Source organism: Ammodytes marinus, assembly GCF_949987685.1.
Source record: "Ammodytes marinus genome assembly, chromosome: 7".
Lineage (NCBI taxonomy): Eukaryota > Metazoa > Chordata > Actinopteri > Uranoscopiformes > Ammodytidae > Ammodytes > Ammodytes marinus.
Genome location: NC_137211.1, coordinates 4,516,484 through 4,537,599, shown reverse-complemented (window position 1 = coordinate 4,537,599; position 21,116 = coordinate 4,516,484). Strand labels below are relative to the sequence as shown.

The 21,116-nt window shown below is 39.7% G+C and overlaps 1 protein-coding gene across 1 annotated transcript in view; it reads left to right on the top strand.

The window, feature by feature from the left end:
* Positions 1-3,675: 3,675 nt before the first annotated feature.
* nckap5l (NCK-associated protein 5-like) overlaps positions 3,676-21,116 on the top strand; it is a 61,697-nt gene continuing 44,256 nt past the window's right edge. Inside the window, exon 1 of the mRNA XM_080031175.1 lies at positions 3,676-3,805. The gene's annotated coding sequence lies outside the window, so the exon portion shown is untranslated. The remainder of the gene's footprint in view (positions 3,806-21,116) is intronic.

Below are 21,116 nucleotides of genomic sequence, written 5' to 3'. Positions count from 1 at the left end.
CTGTTCAATAGAACGATCAAAACAACATAAAAGTAGAATAAGATTTAAATTATTAAAATCAACAACTTAAAATAAGATAAAAAAAACTTTGGGATAATACATTTTAAAAAAAAGTTAATGTTTAGTGAAGATTTCTAGCTATTCAATCTACACTATCTTGACACTCAAACAAAAATTCATGTAGTTTTCACTGGAATACTGTAGACTACATGAGCATCTTTTTATTCCCCCAACTGGCAACACTCATGATAAGTTGAGAAAGACGTTGTTAATGAGTTCACAACATCCTAACAGAGCTTGCTTGGTGTGTGATTTAATTCTGTCTGATGAGATCGCACCTCCCTAATTATCCCATAGGGGGGAAAAGGGCTCTTGAGATAGGCGAGGAATGGCGGGGGTTAAATACACTTTCTATGTAAATTGTGTCAAAGATGAAGGATGTCCTATTCTGTGTTGCATTGAATTAGACAATCCATATATAGCTTTATTGCAGACGAAGGTCCATATAACACATCATACAGTATAGAAAGGAGACAAAAAAAATACATAGAAATGAATAAATTACATTTCATTTAACTTTATTTATCCTCGAGAGACCAATTGAGGGGTGACCCTCATTTACAATGATGTCGAGTTCAAAGCCAATTCAAAACGAAAAACAACAATACATATACAATATTCAATGCAAAAACATCAAATACACAACATAATTGGCCTATAGGTAATACAGGCTATTGCACCAATGTTGTCTTAACCTACCATACTGTCCAGATGGCCTCCATTAGGCTCCATATTACCCCTGGCTTTTTATTCACAGACCATGAAAATAGTCTAGGAGAAGCCCAAATAAAAAATGTTTGACCTGAAAATGAGTAATATGTGACCTCTAAAAGCCCTGACTGAACCACATTTTATCAAAACATTCTTTGTGCTTAAAGGTGCTATGAGTAACTTTTTAAATATTTCTGAAACGGTCAAATTTTTCCTCTGATGATCATAAATTACATGTAACAGCAAACAAGATAGTTTTTTCTTAATGACTTTGTCATGCATGCACGCTCACCCAGAAACAACAGTCAGCTGGGATAGTAAAAACACTACTGCCTTATCCTTTGTCTGAAGGGGGTGCAAGAATGAAAAAAAACCTGAAAGTTCCTCTGAGCACCTTTTGAATAAACACCTTTTTAAAATATAAACTGTAGTATTAGTAAATAAAAGCTGAAAAATATAATTTTTTCCCACAATGAAGCCTTTTCTACATCGTCTTATTATCTTTTTGGGAGAAGCCTGTGTCATTTACAATCAAGAAAAAGCTTGCTGGTTTCATAAAAGTAACTTTAAGTCAAAATTTGCCAGGGGTATGAATCATTTCGGTTTTGACTGTAGTTAAATCTACAGTAGACCAATTCTCCTAACTTCACTGTTCTTCCATCCAGGTGATGTCGGAGGTTGTTGAAGGAGAAGATGAAAACGCCACTGATGATAATTCACTCCAAGAAATGGCTGATGCTCCAAGATGAACAACTGCTGTTACCTGTTTAATTTCCACAAAAACTTGATAGCGTCTAGACTTCTTAGTTAACTTAGATTTATAAGACATTCATTGATTGATATACAGTTGTGCTCATAAGTTTACATACCCTGGGAGAATTTAAGATTTCTTGGCCATTCTTCAGAGAATATGAATGATAACACAAAAATCTTTCTGCCACTCATGGTTAATGGTTGGGTGAAGCTATTTATTGGCAAACAACTGTGTTTACTCTTTTTTAAATCAAAATGACTAGAAAAGTACTCAAATGACCCTGATCAAAAGTTTACATACCACAGTGACTTTGACCTGATAAAATGCACAAAAGTTGACACAAACAGGTTTGATTGGCTACTCAAGGTTCCCATCATCACCTGTGACCTGTATGTCTGAAATTTCTGTGTGTGTATAAAAGATCAGTGAGTTTCTGGGCTTCTGACAGACCATTGCATCTTTCATCCAGTGTTGCACAGACGTTTCTGGACTATGAGTCATGGGGAAAGCAAAATAATTGTCAAAAGATCTGCGAGAAAAGGTAATTGAACTGCATATAACAGGAAAGGGGTATAAAAAGATATCCAAGGAATTGAGAATGCCAATCAGCAGTGTTCAAACACTGATTAAATAGTGGAAAATGAGAGATTCAGTTGAAACCAAACCACGGTCAGGAAGACCAGCAAAGATTTCAGCCACATCTGCCAGGAAAATTGTTCGAGATGCAAAGAAAAATCCTCAAATAACTTCAGCTGAAATACAGGACTCTCTGAAAAATTGTGGTGTGGCTGTTTCAAGATGCACAATAAGGAGGCACTTGAAGAAAAATGGGCTGCATGGTCGAGCCGCCAGAAGAAAGCCATTTCTGCGCAAATGTCACAAAGTATCCCACTTACATTACGCCAAACAGTACAGAGACAAGCCTCAAAACTTCTGGAACAAAGTAATATGGAGTGATGAGACCAAAATTTAACTGTTTGGCCACAACCATAAACGTTACGTTTGGAGAGGAGTCAACAAGGCCTATGATGAAAGGAACACCATTCCTACTGTGAAACATGGAGGTGGGTCACTGATGTTTTGGGGATGTGTGAGCTAGAAAGGCACAGGAAACTTGGCCAAAATTGATGGCAAGATGAATGCAGCATGTTATCAGAAAATATTGGAGGAAAATTTGCACTCGTCAGCCCGGAAACTGCGCATGGGACGTTTTTGGACATTCCAACATGACAATGACCCAAAACACAAGGCCAAGTCGACCTGTCATTGGCTACAGCAGAACAAAGTGAAGGTTCTGGAGTGGCCATCTCAATCTCCTGACCTCAATATCATTGAGCCACTCTGGGGAGATCTCAAACGTGCAGTTCATGCAAGACAGCCCAAGAACTTACAGGAACTGGAGGCTTTTTGCCAAGAAGAATGGGCAGCTTTGCCATCTGAGAAAATAAAGAACCTCATCCACAACTACCACAAAAGACTTCAAGCTGTCATTGATGTTAAAGGGGGCAATACACGGTATTAACAACTGGGGTATGTAAACTTTTGATCAGGGTCATTTGGGTACTTTCTTTTGTCATTTTGATTTAAAAAGGGTAAACACAGTTGTTGGCCAATAAATAGCTTCACCCAACCATTAACCATGAGTGGCAGAAAGATTTTTGTGTTATCATTCATATTCTCTGAAGAATGGCCAAGAAATCATAAATTCTCCCAGGGTATGTAAACTTATGAGCACAACTGTATACCTCATGTGGGTATTTATTTAATGTTTATTACATTGCATTAAAATTGTACTCAATCAGGTGCTCAATGGTGTGTCTGTTCAATTATAATAAAAAAACACTTTTGTCCACAAACATAACTATTTTCATATACTGTTTCTGACCCATTCTTAATGCAATCCACATCTGAACAGATTTATGATCACTGCATAGCATACATAGTATTTTAAAGGCACTAAAAAAGGTTCTATATACAGTAGAAACAGCTTTTTAAGTATATGGTGAAGTTATGTTTGGCAGCGTGCGTTTTGGACCAGCTCTGTTGAGAGAAAAAAAAAATTGGGGCGGTGTAATGCAATTTCATGCAATGACATCACTTTTCCTCAAACCCAAAACAGTAAAATCGCCGAGGCAGAGAGAAAGCGGCTGCTGCAGTCAGAGCGAGGGACACCGCTGCTACAATGAGCACACGCCACATTACCTTCAACAAGACGAAATAGCCCTTTTAAAAATCATTATTTCAATAACATGGCACGTCGACAGCTTCCAACCAAATGAGGTGAGTTGAACGCAAGAATTGGGGAGTGAATTCTGGGCTAGAAAATTTCGCTTTTGGTCGAGATTTTTAAGCTGGAATACCGACACTTGAGGCTTTTTCATTGATTTTAGGACATGGTCGTTGTAGGGAAGGCTTGAACAGATGTGGAAAAACGCGTAGAAAAGGGTTGTTTTTGCTTGTTATTAGCAGGTTAAACGCCACCGTTGTTTTACGACGTTTGTGGGAGAAATTATCGTGGCAAGGGCGTAACAGCAGCAGTGTGTCCGTGTATGCTGAAGCGAGGGGACCCAAACCTCATAGCTGGGTTTAGTTTTTCTTTGGAGGGCCTGGCTGATGTCCCGACTAGAAAAATGCCTGTTTTTTTAAATGCTATGTTATACTGCATTGTGTGTTCACTTAGCCACAGCCCTGTCGCTACGGTAGCATTGTTTAAAATGCATGAAATGTGCCAATATAAATAGGGGAACGTGTATAAGGAACTGTCATGTGTAAGTGTTGTGTGTGTGGGCTACATCCTCTCACTGATGCAGAGGAAAGGTGATTTATGAGGTGGGGGAGGTGGCAAAGGTGGTGTGTGTGTGTGTGTGTGTGTGTGTGTGTGTGTGTGTGTGTGTGTGTGTGTGTGTGTGTGTGTGTGTGTGTGTGTGTGTGTGTGTGTGTGTGTGTGTGTGTGTGTGTGTGTGTGTGTGTGTGGCTGCAGACACCACAGTCATTATAATGTCATGAATGAATTAGGAGGATTTGAACGTGTCTGCAGCAGAGCATTCAGGAGGAGTGTGGATATTATAATATGAAGTTTGCATAATTTCAGAATGAGTTTGAACTACATTAATCCAAGTTAACCTTAATGCACCACTGCATCATAAGCAGTGATGGTGTACCCTTTAATAACTAGCCTATATAAACTAATATAACTCATTTATAATAGGCTAATAGTAGGCTACTCCAAGTCAAATACTGTAGCCTACTTTAGCACAGTTTAAAGGTAGGCTACTTGTACTACTTGTACACACTCCTTCTCCAATTAAAGTATTCCACAATACTACCTATATTTACAGAATAGATACAATGCAACTTCTAAATTATGATTATTATTGCAGGTTAGGTCATAAAGCAGCAAATAAGGTTTTACTTCCATCAGTCTTCCCTCAGTCTTCCCTTGGCCTAGCTGTCCTGTTAATCCTAACCCTACAAATTACCCTATATGATGTCACACATGGGAAAATGTAGGGTTGGACAGTGAGACCATAACACACTCTTTCTGCCTTTTCTCAGGCTAGGATGAACCGATTTCTAAAATGTTTGCACATGTATACTACATAGGATCTCAAGAGTTCAATACACCTTCATATTTCCATCGGTGAAGTAGGTCTTTAAGGAACATTTTAATAATAATTGGGGTTCCATATATTTATACCTTCCCCAGTTCCCCTCAAAGTAATGGCTTGGATTAAGGCCCATATAGTCCAGTGCAGAGATGTATCTGGAGCAGTTTCTTGGCAGCGATTGCATGTTATTGGATCATCATACTTCCAACAATGGAGCTTTTCAGAGCATTTTGAAACACAACACATTTTTTCTGAATGGTATTCTAGTCATGAGAGAAGGACTGTTTCTCATTTGTTTACACATTGCAAAGGATTTCATTGGCAGTAAAAAAAAAAAAATGTCTGTGCCAGTAATTTAAATAAGTTGTGGAGACTATTTGGAAATTATTTAATTATTTGTTTTTTTTGTATGGGGGGAAAAACATCCCGTCTTTATGATCTGTGTATGTTGGTATGAGGCCAGATATACGCTCATAAATGCTTTTTATTCTCGTGACATTATTTTATCGTCTCATCGTTTTATGAACAAAAAACCAAAACTTTCGGCCAAAAGTTAAACAAGTATGGAGGGATAGTTTGAAGCCCTTTTTGGATCCTTGGCACACACACATGGCCAGCATTCAGGCCGTAAAATATTTAAGTTTCTTACTGATAGATCTCCTGTGAAATACTCAGTAAATCTTTCAGTGTTTTGCAGCAGGCAGTTTTTCCTCTTAAATTTAGTTTAAGAAAAGAAATGACGTATATTTTTGTGCGTTTTTCCAAGAAAATGAAAAATGTTTTTATAATGTTGCAGTTTTGTTGTTATTGGCCAATGGACAAATAGCGTACATCATGTTTGAAACCCTCGTGAACTTTGAGGGACAAAATTTCCATCGAAAAAGTGACATCATGGTTGGAAGACAGTGATGGACTAGTTTCCTGAGAAATTTAAATGAAAACGTTTGAGAGAGAACGGGACTTCTATCATTTGAAAGGCCACTCAGATAAACGTAAAGATCTCATCCATCACTCCAATGATTTTTATTCAGTCCTATAAAGTAGTAATTAGATTGGCAATGGACCAGTTTGAAATAAAAATGCTCTTAAAGCTGGGGTATGTGATTTCTGATTGGTCAAAATTAACATGAGCTGTACACTTTGACCAATCAGAGCGAGGCTCCGATTCTCTGTTCTTAATGGCTGTTGGGACTGTCCAATCACTTTGGCACGACTTTGTTGGTGTAGAGCGTGTCAGGGAGGGACCATAGGGGAGGGACCAAATAGAACAAGTGGAGCGGTTGAGGTATTTGGATTCGAATCTCTATCCCAACTGCCATTTTCGCCCAAATCCTCCACCCCAGGTTTAATTAATGCGACAGAACCAGAGATATCATCTTTTTCATTCCAAACATTTTACTTTATTATCAAGCGCCTACATTACCCACAATTCAGCTGAATTGCAGACAGCTCATGCAGAGGTTCAGGTGTGTTGCTAGTACAAACCTATTAAAAGAGTTTTGCTAAGTAGCAATCTGGGTACCAAGAAGCCCTCTCTGAGAGAACTTCTTGGCTCAAACCCTGAAATCCGTGGTGCACCAATGAAAATCCAGTTTGATTTTGACCTTTGACCTCAGAGGATGATTGTCCCGTTAATATCATGAGAATATAAATGGTCTTGTGCAGTTTGTGAGTCAGAGAATCTCACCTCAAACCTTTTTATCATCCACAACCTTCTGAATACTGTCATTGGCTGTTGGTATCCGCTGGCTCTGCCCAACAGCCCAGTTTCAGGTCCAGGTTACTTTATTTGTACCCGTAGGTAAACTTGTTTCGCAGTTTAAAAGTGAGCTTCCGTTACACAGTTTAAGACAGCAGCTAACGTAGCCTCAAGTAGAGTTGAGGACATACAGAGGGTATTTTAAGATCACTTATTTGTAACTCCACAGCCCAAGGTTTAAAATAAATGTAAAAAAAAAAAAAAATGCAAACTTGTGTCTTCATCCTGGACCGATGCTGACTCATGTGACATCACTGGAGGCGATTCATCAGCATATTCTGTGCAGCTCGTTTCTAGAGACACAAAAGCCTTTTTATACAACTATTTTTTTCAACATTGCATTTGCTGTGTGTGTGTGTGTGTGTGTGTGTGTGTGTATCTGTGTGTTTGTGTGTGCGCTCGCAAGGCCTTCATGTTTCCGCCCTTGCTTGCACCTGTGTTCCATATTTGGACCACGATCTATTAGCTTTTGTAAAATCACCTTTTACGTCCATGTTTCAAACTTTTGATTTAGAACCAAAGGCATTGAAACATTCCCCCGACAAGGTGAACGTGAAACCAGACGTCTTGCATTAAATCCCACACACACACACACACACACACACACACACACACACACACACACACGGAAGGCCGAACATTAAAATGATGTAATGCATTTTTGAGTGAAGATATCAGGCATTCCTTAAAGCTGAACCACAGGGGCAGACAGACACGCACGCAGCTGTGCAAATGTTGTTGTTTACCTTGTTGATTGGACGGAATTATTGGAATTTTTATTGGTTTCTTGTTGCATTCCACTGAAAGAATGTTCACATGAGATCTTCAGAGATGGAGTCAGTGAATCTGGAGAACGCTTGTTGTCAAAATCAATTTTTTTTGTCAAAATCAGTGAATATCTCCTCATGATCCACTACCTGTCCATACTGTGTGTGAGTGCTGAAGATACTCCAGTGTTAATGCACAGCCTAGGCTCTGTAAACAGGTACGTAAACAAAGGATATGTAAACTTAAGGACCCACCATAGCTAACAACATGTCCGTTTACAGAGCCTAGGCTGTGTATTAACATCTTTTTTTTTTTTTTCAGTGCACACACAGTACAGACAGGTAGCAGATTGTGAGGAGATATTCACAAGCTTTCTCTAGAATCACTGATTTCACCTTTTGAGAGGACGGAATTAGGAAAACACACATTTGGAACAACGATATTTGGTCTAGAACACGACAAGGACCCACGGGTGCTGCTTAGTGCGAACCTTTCACACACACACACACACACACACACACACACGTTTCATCTCGGATCCATGACCTCAGAGCACAGCAGTCAGCAGATAAATGTGGTTCCATTCACTAGATTACATTCATGACCCCTTAGCGCCCGTCCCGTCCGTGTATGTTTTTCGAGCGCGATTGAAGTTTTTTGTGAGAGCTTCGTCCTTTCGTCCCACTTGCGACTTAGAGATTGCATATCCAAGCTGTGGCGCATTACATCATGAAAAAGCGAAGTTGGAGCCAGTGACTTTATTTCAAGGGTAATGGGCAGTATAAGTGCTCGCTCGCTCCCTTCGCCTGTAATCGTTCGCAGATGTTTTGTACGCCTGTTTTTAGTCCTACATTGTGTAGCCACGCGCACACACACACACACACACACACACACACACACACACACACACACACACACACACACACACACACACACACACACACACACACACACACACAGAAACACACACACACACACACACACACACACAGACACGCGCACACACACACACACACTCATACACACACACATAGACGCCACATACATACAGTGTTCTTCTGAGTTTATTATAGAGGAAACGTGGCACGGACCGGAGTAAGTGTTTAATTTGCCTGTTCTGTTCTGTTCTGTTGTTAACTGAGGTTTTTGTTATTACGTTATTTATTGGGTGTTGCAGTTGAGAATTGGAACGGTCCAAGATTCTAGATTCTGGATTGTTTATTTGTCATCTGCACAACAATTACAGCAGCAGTCATTGTTGGCAATGAAATGCTTGAGTCTCAGGCTCCGTTTTAACAATGCAATATAAAAGAAGAAAATGTATATGAGAAATTGAATACCTTGAATCAAGATAGTTAACAGTTTTGATGGTAAATTAGTTTTTAAAATGTTTTATTCAACCTTTATTTATACAGGTGATCTCATTGAGAACCAGGGTATCACTCTCAAGAAAGATCTGCTTGGGACAATAATACAAGAACAATCAGTTATAGATAGACAGGCAGACAGACAGACAGACAGACAGACAGACAGACAGACAGACAGACAGACAGACAGACAGACAGACAGACAGACAGACAGACAGACAGACAGACAGACATTGTTCCCACTAGTCCATACAAGATATTTAACCCCTAGCCTCAGAGGAAGTGAAACGAGGAAGTGAAATTCTTCTTCCCGGCCGAAGGTTCCGGAAGCTGAACAGACAGTTTCACATTTACTAAAAAAAAAAAAAAAAAACGCAACAACTTGAGATAATTTATTAATCATTTGAACCATTTGTCAATCAAAAATCGAGATAGATCCTCAAGTTCCAGCCTCTCAGTTGTGACAATTCGTGATTTTTTTCAAGCAATTTAAAGTAGTGACCTTTAGTTTCAAGTTAGTTAGTTAAGTTTTAACAGCAGCCAGAAATGTGATCCTTACTTTTTTGCGGATAGATTAATCGTTTAACGCATTGCTAGAGCAAAAAAGGCAAATTATGAATCGATGAATAATAGTCCCTGATCTTGTGTTCATCAGTTAATTGACGAAATGTGTCTTTCTTTCTTTCTTTCTTTCTTTCTTTCTTTCTTTCTTTCTTTCTTTCTTTCTTTCTTTCTTTCTTACTTTCTTTCTTTCTTTCTTTCTTTCTTTCTTTCTTTCTTTCTTTCTTTCTTTCTTTCTTTCTTTCTTTCTTTCTTTCTTTCTTTCTTTCTTTCTTTCTTTCTTTCTTTCTTTCTTTCTTTCTTTCTTTCTTTCTTTCTTTCAGGACAATGCACATTAATGAACACGTACAGTGGTACACGTAAACATGCCAGATTGTAGCCTGGGGGCTTATTTCCATCTGTAGTCCATTAGGCAGGTTGATGTTACAATAAAAATGACAAAACTATTCAATAGAAACATTTTCTTAAGGCTAAATGTAAGTTTCATGTAGCAGAGGACCTTCCAGACTCTCAAGGTCATAGCCTGTGTGAAATATAATATTCTCAGGTCGTAGTTCAACCGTTTTACAGTCAACAAATCACCACGGGAACATAATTCAGTCATTTTGAAGTCTGGTATGTGTGTAGACGGGTTAGCGCCTCCTGCCGTCTCCCTATCTCTACATATCGCGGCATAAAGCTTTTGAAGACACACGGTGCTGGGACCTCTTTGCTCTTATCTGCTATCAGTTCAACATGTTATCACCAACGTGTGTGTGTGTGCGTGTGTGTGTGTGTGTGCGTGTGTGTGTGTGTGTGTGTGTGTGTGTGTGTGTGTGTGTGTCATGCATGCAGGTTCTGTAGTTACCATGGAAATGCACCAAAAGGCACTTCTGTAGCACCCGGCATTAGCATCTGAAAAATATTCATCAATTTACCCCGCTGAGTGGGCGCGATAACAACACACAAACACACACAAAGTCTCACACAGACACACACACACACACACACACACACACAGCAGGAGGGAGGGGGCTGGCACCACCGCTGTTTACACACAGATATTTAGATCAAAGGGATTGTGTTTTGCCTGCATTGGGGCCAAGGCAACTGGAGTCTTAAACCTTATAGGGATTATATATGTGTGTATGACAGTTAGATTGTGTGTTAGTGAGTTATGGCAATGTGTATATATATCCTTTAGAGATAGAAAATATGTGATAGCCTTATCTGTGGTAAATTTAAAGGTGGATTCCTGTCCTCACAATCTGCTACCTGTCTGTACTTTGTGTGCTGAAAAAAACTCCAGTATTAATACACAGCCTAGGCTCTGTAAACGGGCATGTTGCTAGCTACAGTGGGCCTCCTGATATTGATTGTGGATTGTGAAGAGATATTTGGACAAAAGGGGATTTTTACAATCAGCGTGTTTTCAGAATCGCTGACTACACCTTTAACTTAAGTGTGTTATCATTTGACTAATAACAATAAAAACACACTACTGAAAAGAGGCCAATATACTAAGGGACCGATAGTGATAGGTTTTATGTAAATCGGTCTTGAACAGACCCATTTGTCCCAGATGAAGTCCTGGGCATGTTGTAGTGATTTAGTGATCGCCCCCAAGCCGGTGACCCCCGAGGTCAACACTGCAGCCAAATCCAATATGGCTGATTATGCTAAATTGAGTCTATAATCCATTCGTTTTGATACGGTGCATGTGTCAAATCAAAATGCTATTATTACTGACAAAAGAATATGGTCGATGATTATTCATGGAAAATTGTCGAAAAATGAAATGACACCTACAGTATTTTCATAATTTATTAATCATTTTAGTCACTTTACAATTACAGAAAAAATAAGATAGATTCAGTTGCACAAACATGGAGATTTGTGTGTGTGTGTGTGTGTGTGTGTGTGTGTGTGTGTGTGTGTGTGTGTGTGTGTGTGTGTGTGTGTGTGTGTGTCTGTCTGTCTGTCTGTCTGTCTGTCATGGCCCGCTGTATCAAACACAACCTTCTGATATATGCGTGGCCGTGATAGAACATATGCAAACAGAGCTCACACACACACACCATGTGCTGAAGACTCAAAATTCAAAATCCAGTGAATTCCTCTGTGGTCAGACAAACATTAGAGTCGGCCAAACACTGCAGCTGTAACAAACATCCAATTCATCGGTCCGGCCAAAGAAAATATGGTTTGGAATGTTCCTTTAATCAATTCAAGCTAGCCCGGGACCCTGCCACGTCCTGTTTGCAGTGCCCCCCCCCACACAACCCTCCCCCCAAAATAAGGGTTAGGATGAGGGAAGACACTAGAGGTGAATAGGGTAACATTTTTAACCTATAGATATCATCATGGACATTTGCCAGTTGATTACTCACATTAAAACAATGATTTTTTGCATTATAATTTGTTCAGAAATGTTAGAATACAAAATGCAAATGTGGCAATATCTATGTCTATAGTAACGCGACATATTTTCTGCGGACATTTGCACCTATTTAAAAAACAAAATCTAGATGTTGGATACATCAGAGTATTGAAAATCATGCTGAAATAATGTGCGTTAAAGATGGTTGTAAAGGAGGAATACACAGGAGCAAACAGACCAGGTTTAGTCAAATAAACACCTGAATGTACATTTTGGACCTCTTTCTTTATACTATATGAAAGAAGACATGTTATGGAAGTGAAAATAGCCCAGAAAAAAATCTCAAAATTGATGCTTGAATTAGGATTTTTTGCCCGCCATGTCTCGCCTTAAATTAAATTATAATTTTGTTCTGAATCTTTTTGCAGACCCAGTCTGTTAATGAAGCTCAGATTCACGCCTTGAGCTGTGAGCTATGATATGATGGATGTACGCTGTGTAGATAAAGAGTAGTGGTGTAACAGTGGGGGGTTTGGTCTACATTCAGGGTGTCTGTGTGTGTGTGTGTGTGTGACAGGGTTCCTTTGTGCACCCTCGCAGTTTATTTTCATTTGTCTTAAAATAAGGTTGTTATTGAGGAGCTTTATGCAAACCCTCCTTTCTCCCCGGGCCCATCCCCACCATCCCCCCATCTCCTTAAATCCCCCTAAACCTAAACCCCCCCCCCCCCCCCCCCCAACCCCTTCCCACAAGGTGCTTAGTGAACTGCTGGCGCTTAAAGGTGCAGTCAGTGATTCTGGAGAACGCTTGTTGTCAAATTCGCTTTTTTGGCAAAATCAGTGAATTTCTCCTCACGATCCGCTACTTGTCTGTGTGTGTGTGTGTGTGTGTGTGTGTGTGTGTGTGTGTGTGTGTGTGTGTGTGTGTGTGTGTGTGTGTGTGTGTGTGTGTGTGTGTGTGTGTGTGTGTGGGTGTGAAAAAAAATGGTATGTGAACAAAGAGTATGTAAACAAAGGGGGGCCCATGCACCGTAGCTAGCAACATGCCCGTTTACAGAGCCTAGGCTGTGTATAACACTGGACATTACGGACAGGTAGCGGATCATGAGGAGATATTCACTGACTTTGACTAAAAGTGATTTGACAACAAGCGTTCTCCAGAATCACTGACTCCACCTTTAACACATGGCGCTTCCTACACAGCTATAGGCTTAAGGAAAACATTAGATCTCTTCACATGGCGAGAAGATTGTTTTGGAGGCTTAAACAATGATCTTATGATCTTCTTATATCAACCCCCCTCCCTACACACACACACACACACACACACACACACACACACACACACACACACACACACACACAGCACAAATATTGTCTTTGATTCGGTACCATAAATAGGTCTTCCTCTGGCTCGGCCTTGGGGAAAGGATGTGGATGATGACTTTAAGTCCTGCTGGAGGCCAGATGTTCAGAGGCTGCCGTGCCCCAAACCAACAGCAGTCCTTTCTATTCTATACGTTCTCTAGTCTGTCTGGTGGCACTGTGATAGAGACAGTTCACCTTAGTCCTTTTGTATCACACATACACACACACAGACAGTTTAACACAAAAACACACACACACACACACACACACGTCCTAGTTTGGGTGAGTAATTTCTGTGTATGAGGTAGGGTCATTGGCAACCATGGAATCGTCTATTGGCGATTGAAGGGGTGATCGGGTTAGTTAAAAATGATCTGAGAGTGTGTGTAGTGAAGAATGGGAGCTCTTTTTGTATAGTGTTTAAATCATACTTAAAAGTACAAAAGTGTTCCTGATAACAGAAATTCACCGCGATCAACATACAGTGAGTCTTACCATCCCTATTCCTTGGTACATGTTTGTTTTTACAGTGTACTCAATGCTAAACCATATCAGCTCAATAGACTGGACACAATGGCTGCCTATGTGACCCGGGTCAGCTTGTCTTCATGTCTTGTTCAAGGCTCCAATATGTCACTTGGGTTCAGTCGTTTGGTTGAGATTGTGACTCACAGAGGAATGGTATCAGATATTAAAAGGCTGTTTGACACACACATGGAAATGCGAAATGTGTATTCTGGACTAACTGTGTGTGTGTGTGTGTGTGTGTGTGTGTGTGTGTGTGTGTGTGTGTGTGTGTGTGTGTGTGTGTGTGTGTGTGTGTGTGTGTGTGTGTGTGTGTGTGTGTGTGTGTGTGTGTGTGTGTGTGTGTGTGTGTGTGTGTGTGTGTGTTCTGGACTAACTATAAGTTTGTATGGTTGCAACGCTCGCAGTCAGCTTTTACACTGGTATAGAACTTGTGTGTGTTTGTGTGCGTGTGTGTGAGTGTGTCTCTGTGTGTGTGTGTGCCTGCGTGTGTGTGTGTGTGTGTGTGTGTGCGTGCGTGTGTGTGTGTGTGTGAGACAAAATCTGTCTTTTTATTGGGGCTGCTGCCTGCGACAAATGGTTTTCATTACTTTAGCTTTTTTATGATTGCAGAAAATGAACTGAAGGAGCGAATACTCTGAATGTTTTCACATGTGAGGAATTTATCAAGGTCGCCCCCGGAGATAGAATGGAACTGTGAGATTAAAGAACAGGGAATATGGCGGCAGGTTATGACTCTTTTTCATTATCAGTTAAAACGGTTTGGTCTATAAAACATCTGAAGATATTGAAAAAAGGGGCAAGATGACATTTATATAATTTCCCAAATGTACTGTAGGTAGGAGAGGGAAGAAAGCTTAAAAATATTAATATTTAAAAAGGATGGAACTAGAGATTCATTTGAGCAAAATTCAATCAAATTTAATTTTTTTATCTGTTGACTTATCTTTTTCAGCAGTTGTGGAATGTCACTTAGTACATTTACTCTAGTACAAGTTTGTGGCACTTGTCCTTTACTTTAGAATGATATTTTCTTGCTACTATATACTTCTACTCCACTACAATTCAGTGGGTGCTTGCTATTTTACTTTTCACACCACTACATCTGTCTGATAATGGTCTCGTTCGCTGTAACAGTTCATTTATGATCATCAGAGGAAAATTAGACATGTAAACATCCATGTAGAAATTCATTCATCCATGTCAAATTAGATTATGGAAAGTAGTGTCAATACTAGTATCGAAAAGCAATATCAGTGTTGACGTCGGCATCAATAAAATCCTAACGATACCACTCACTAGTTTTAAAACACTACATTTGAAGCTGCCCTTTAAATTCACCTGAATGCTCAAACCCTCAAACCACATGTAGGAATTTGTCAGAGCCGAAACCTTCCAAACCTGAATGATTAAATGTCAGGGGGTTGTCTAGTGCTAACCTCTGCCGTGTCAGACAGTAACGCACTCAGACATCTGTATGGGATGAATGGGACACTGAGGGACTCGTTAGCTTGCCGCTCCCTAAGAGGGTCAAAGGCTCAACGCGATGACATGACCTGAATGCTAGCAGGTCACATGATCGCCTGCAGCCAACACAAGGGGATGAGGATATATCTCCACGACATAAAAAGGACTATTGTCTACAACTCTACGCCTTTACGACATCCACTTTCTCCCTCTCGACCCCCTCAAGAGTGAGTAGCATCTTCACTAGCTAAGAAAAACTCTCAGGTTGTGTTCCAAAAGCCATACTAACGTCCTCCCCCCTATATACTCAACATGTATATGCTCTATACTGTCTACTTGACGATCGATTGTGTATGCGAGGTCGTTGGACCGTTTACACTGAAGTATACAGAAGCAATAAATAAACTTAAAAAAACCTTCCATTCCGTTTGAAAAGACACAATGCATTGTGGGGCGGTTGAGTAGGAAAAGTATCCTTTCGATCCATACTCAAAATCTTCCCGGAAGTTTGTACTCATCCGGGCATTTCTCGCCTACACAAACTTGCATACACAACCAGAACACACATACTCAAATTGACGTCAAAATGAGTATGAGTAGGATGGGTAGTATTGCTTTTCGAACACAGCCTAAGAACTAAGAACTGTGAGGCTGAATTGGAGTAGAACGATTTATATACCAACATGGCCAAGGGGCAAGCGGAAATACTTTAAATAATCTCTGGGAACTACGACAGACGAAAATATCCAATTCACTTCAAATGTGCATATAGTAGGTAGGGGATTTATTCTGTGTATGTGTAAAATGCATTTTTATATTGAACTCTGAGATCCTAGGTAGTGGCTATAAATGTGCAAAAATGTTAGAAATCAGTAAAATGTAGGGTAAGGATTAACAGGAGAGCTGGGCCAAGGGAAGACTGAGGAAAAGACAAACCTCATTCATTATATTATAATAGCGATTTTACAATGATAAAACGCCAGTTCTGTTAGGGTGACGTATTCCTTTAATGTGAATATAAAGACATGCGTGTCATAGTGGGATATATGCTTAGAACACCAACGGGCAAATAGACATTCAATGGAGAGGAAGAATAACTTGAGCTCCTGCTTAAGGCAGAGACTGTCCCGGGACATGTGACTGATGTGGAAATTCAATGCAAACAACATGTAAAGCAGAAGTGAGTCAAACTGACGTCACACGGAATACAACAAACAGGTTCTAGAATGATCATAAATCACTCCACCTCCGGTTCTATACATACTCTACTGTAACTGTTTACTGCAATGGTTTTGCCTTATTTAAGTTATTATGTGCAGAGGCGTGGGGCTGTAAATACAAAAGTACATTACATTTACTGTTTCTTACCACACCCTGGTTTCTTCCAGCTTTTTTTGTTTTTATTTTGTTGCCTATCAGAAATCCTCTATTGGTTACCGGTAACTTAGCAATTGTTTTGATATTCGACAAATTATTTAAGTCATTTATCAAGAATCAAAAAATCAATCGTACCCTGGTTTAATCTTCTTATACTGTATGCATTGTAGTAAAATTAATGTGTTTTGTTTGGGTTTTTTAAGTATTGGTTGGAAAAAACAAGAACAGTGATTGGCTCATTTAGCATTTTTTATTATATTATAGACTAAATAATTAATTGAGAAAACAACTGACCAATTAACCATTAACATAAAAAAGAATTGGCCCTCGTACAGATTTAGAAAGCAGATGGCCGTGCGTTACCGTCCCGGTCAGATGGTGTTTGTAGCGAGGGAACTGTCGAGGGCCGTCTGAATTAAAGGCAGTAAATCAGACTCTGGGCACAAACCAACACAAACCCTTCCATTGAGGGGCAGACAGTTTAACGGGCCGTAATGTGCACAGCTCCATGGGACGATGGAGAGCTGATCCACCCTCCCAAACGTGACACTCGGGCCTGGGGAGATGTTTGGGGGGTGTAGGGGAGATGTTTGGGGGGGTTAGGGGGGTGTAGGGGAGCTGCCCTCTCCCTCACACAGCTGGGGCTATAAAAACCCTGGTAGTGTCATGGTAGAGCCTCATGTGGACATTTGAATAAAGCCTTGGCCCTTGCAGGAGTTGCAACAGAAGCTTGTGATTTTAGATATGTGTACGCTGTGTGTGTGTGTGTACTGTGTGTGTGTGTGCGCGTGTGTGTGTGTGTGTGCGCGTGTGTGTGTGTGTGTGCTTGTGTGTCTGCCTGCTTTAAGGAAGAGCCCAGAGAAGCTAGTTTCTGACCTCTGCATGTGTTTCCCTCTTTGCCCCATTACAACTCTGTCTCTCCAAATCTGTCTAGTAAAGTCTCTCTGTCAGCCACTAGGTGGACACACACACACACACACACACACACACACACACACACACACACACACACACACACAGAGGGTCTGCCATATGTGTTTAGTAATAAGAGGATAAATCCTTCCTGGACACACGTGCTCTAGTCTTTGATCTGGTGATTTCTGATGTTCGGCTCACAGCTGTTCTCTGGGTTTTCTTCTTCTCTTGTTGTGGTTAATTCCTGCAGATTTCCCTTTCAGCTCAATCCAGTTGATTCATACCAAGGGTTCCAAATCACATACTTTTTCTTTTTACTACACTACATACTAAAGTACAGAAGAGTTTTAGGGCCACAGGAGGGGGAAAAAAATTAGATAAGGAAGTTTTTTTTCTTTCATTATGTCAAGAATAAAGACGAATACTCCAAAATGCTATTGGAGTTGGTGGGACATTTCTGTATTTTCAGCATACTACAAATTGACCTACATGTATTGGGACATCCTAAATCTTTTTCTGGCATACTGAATAGTAGGGAAGTATGGGAATTGGAACGCAGGTATAGGATTTTGTCTGTGATTCTTTTACATGTTGGATTTATTAAAGTATCTTTTTATTGTATGCCATCGATCTTTAAAAGCATTGCTCACCGTGTATCATTTTAGACAATGCTGCTGTTAAAGGAGAAGTAAGTGATATGTTTTGTTAATATAAGTGTTAAGTCTTTCTATGTTCATACAGTAATCACTAAAACTGTTACTAGAATTATTTCATCAAACTACCCAAGTGTTTGAATAATTGAAACTGAGTCAGGCCTTCTTGAAAGCAGGTGAAATTTACTTGCAAACAGCATACAAGGGAATCAACAATGTACCTGGCTTGATACATGGTTGAATACATCGAATGAACAGTGTACAGAGATTATATGCAAGAGAAGGTGGTGTGTGCGCAAACACATACTAGGTTTGGTGTGTCCAGCCCTTGTTTTGCTGGCGAAAGCAGAAATGTTTTTAATTAGGCAGATAACAGGATATGGGAAATTTAGGGAGTCTTTTCTTACTGTGCACATGAATGCGTCATACCTCTGTATGTGCCAAAATTTTATTAGGCAGTTTCTTCTTCAAGGCTAAACAACAACTTGTACTGGGACAAAGTTCAACAGCCAGAAAGCATGTATTGTGCATTAAAATATTATACAATAAAGCAAATTAAATTCTGTTAACATTCCACCCTTTTTATAATATTTAATGCAACTTTTTGCAACACTTCAAAGCAAAAGGGCAAAGCATATGAGTAAATATATTTCAGTCAAGCAGAATAATATCAAGTACATCAACATCACAGTTGTGAAAATGCAAGTGTGTGTACTGGTGCAACAGTCTATGTACAGTTTCAGAGAGGACAGTTTTTTGCAGAAGCCAGGGAACAGGAACCTAGGTCGTCTTGATGGTCAACAAGTCCCTTTGTGGCATTTTGACGCAAAGTGTCCTTCATATCACAGTCACTGGGGGAATGGTTAGGTATTACCATAACCTATTCAGATTGTTCCTCAGTGTCCAATTGTCCTTATTGAAGCATGGTCAGCTTCGTCTTCTCCTTGCATCTGAAACAGAATGAATTTGAGCAGTAACATGTTCTCAAAAGAAATGCTCATCATTCTGCCAGGGTTGTTTCTAAAATATCATCCTATCCATTTTGCTTGCTCTAGATGTCACAATTAACGCACAACAACATTTTAGGATAGGTTTGATTTCATTCTTCAGTTCACAGTTTTTGTCTGTGTTTGGGCAGCATTCAAGCACACACAGGCAGGCAGGCCCTCCCTTTTCTGAATGGGACTGAATCACACACACACATTTTCCTTCAGATACTCCCATTTTTCACCTCACAGAGATTGCGTCTCCCACACACATTTTTTACATGTGCTCTCTCCTTCTCTCTTTTCAAATATGCATTTCATCTATCACATAACACATTATGATCACATTGTTCAGCACACAAATCCCTTTTAACTTGTAGTTCAAATCAAAAGCATTGAACAATTCTTTTTAGTGAACATTTTCATAAAAAGAACACAAAAGAACGCTTTTTTTAAGTTTATGCTGGGACTTCAAATGATTGACTGCACCTTTAATCTTTAAGGTTTACTATGGGGCTTGGATTGGCAAGATATTTAGCTCTAAACTTTAAAGCTTTTAGCAATTTAGTCAGAACTCTGGTCATCTTTAGGAGACGAGCATTTTATAACCCATCATAACAGCATAACAATTGTATGCACACTTACTAAACCTTCTATCTCCCTTCCCCTACATACTTTTTCTTTCTTTATAACAATAACATCCATAAACAATCAGTTCCAAACAATCTTTTTCCTCTTACACTTTCAACAACATTCTCTTATCATCTCTTTGGCCACCACCTTTCTCTTTACTGTTCACGATGGGGGCTTGGATCAAATGTAAAGTCAGATATTTGATCATATGTAAGAGGGGCAGTTGCTTACAAGTAATTTAATTTTTTTTAAATGTAAAATCTAATCAATTTAACAGGACGAACACCCCTATTCCCTCCAATTGATTAACAAAATTCACCAATTTAAAACTAGAACACCCTATGTGATGTATTCTAAACAAAACTAATAAGTCTACTCTGCAGTTGTAGACTATTGACAAACATAACAAAACAAAACAAATAAACAACCTGTCATAGACTAACTCCCTGGAGCAGTACTATATCCCCAGGCTAAGTAACAACAAGCAGCCAGATATCAATTTGTTTCCACAAAACCTTCCCGAATTACAAAGAACTCTCAGTTTAATGGAACAAACTATATCTGTCAGAATAAAGGGACCACCCTCGACCCCACACTAATGATCATTTAATTACGTACGTGAGACTTTTGTTTTTGACAGTGTAAATTCTCAAACACCAAAGGCTGAGATAGGTTTGTCTCTAGTGCATCTTCCCAAACACTACAGGTTGAGATAGGTTTGTCTCTAGTGCATCTTCCCAAACACTACAGGTTGAAATATTTTTCTCTTTAGTGCATTTTCCCAAACACTACGATCAGTTATTCTCCCTTACGGTAAAACCATGAGAAATACTGCTTCATAAACTAGTTTATCTACCTAATACATAAAACAAAGGAACTACCATAATTCCTGGACAAAACAAAATCAGCTGTTTATATTCACCTGATTTCAAGAAAGCCTCGACTCGCTCAGTTTTGGCTCTGGATTCCGTCACCCCTCCTCCGTCCAAGTAGAGTCTGCAGACAGCCTCTTTTGTAGCTCTGTTTACTGGAGGTCTTTTGTCGAGAGATCTTGGACTCCCCCGTCTTCACGGTGCAGGCTCTTCTTGTCCAGAGAAGAAGATGTTGGATCCGGCAACTCGAAGGACCATTTGTTACTAGAATTATTTCATCAAACTACCCAAGTGTTTGAATAATTGAAACTGAGTCAGGCCTTCTTGAAAGCAGGTGAAATTTACTTGCAAACAGCATACAAGGGAATCAACAA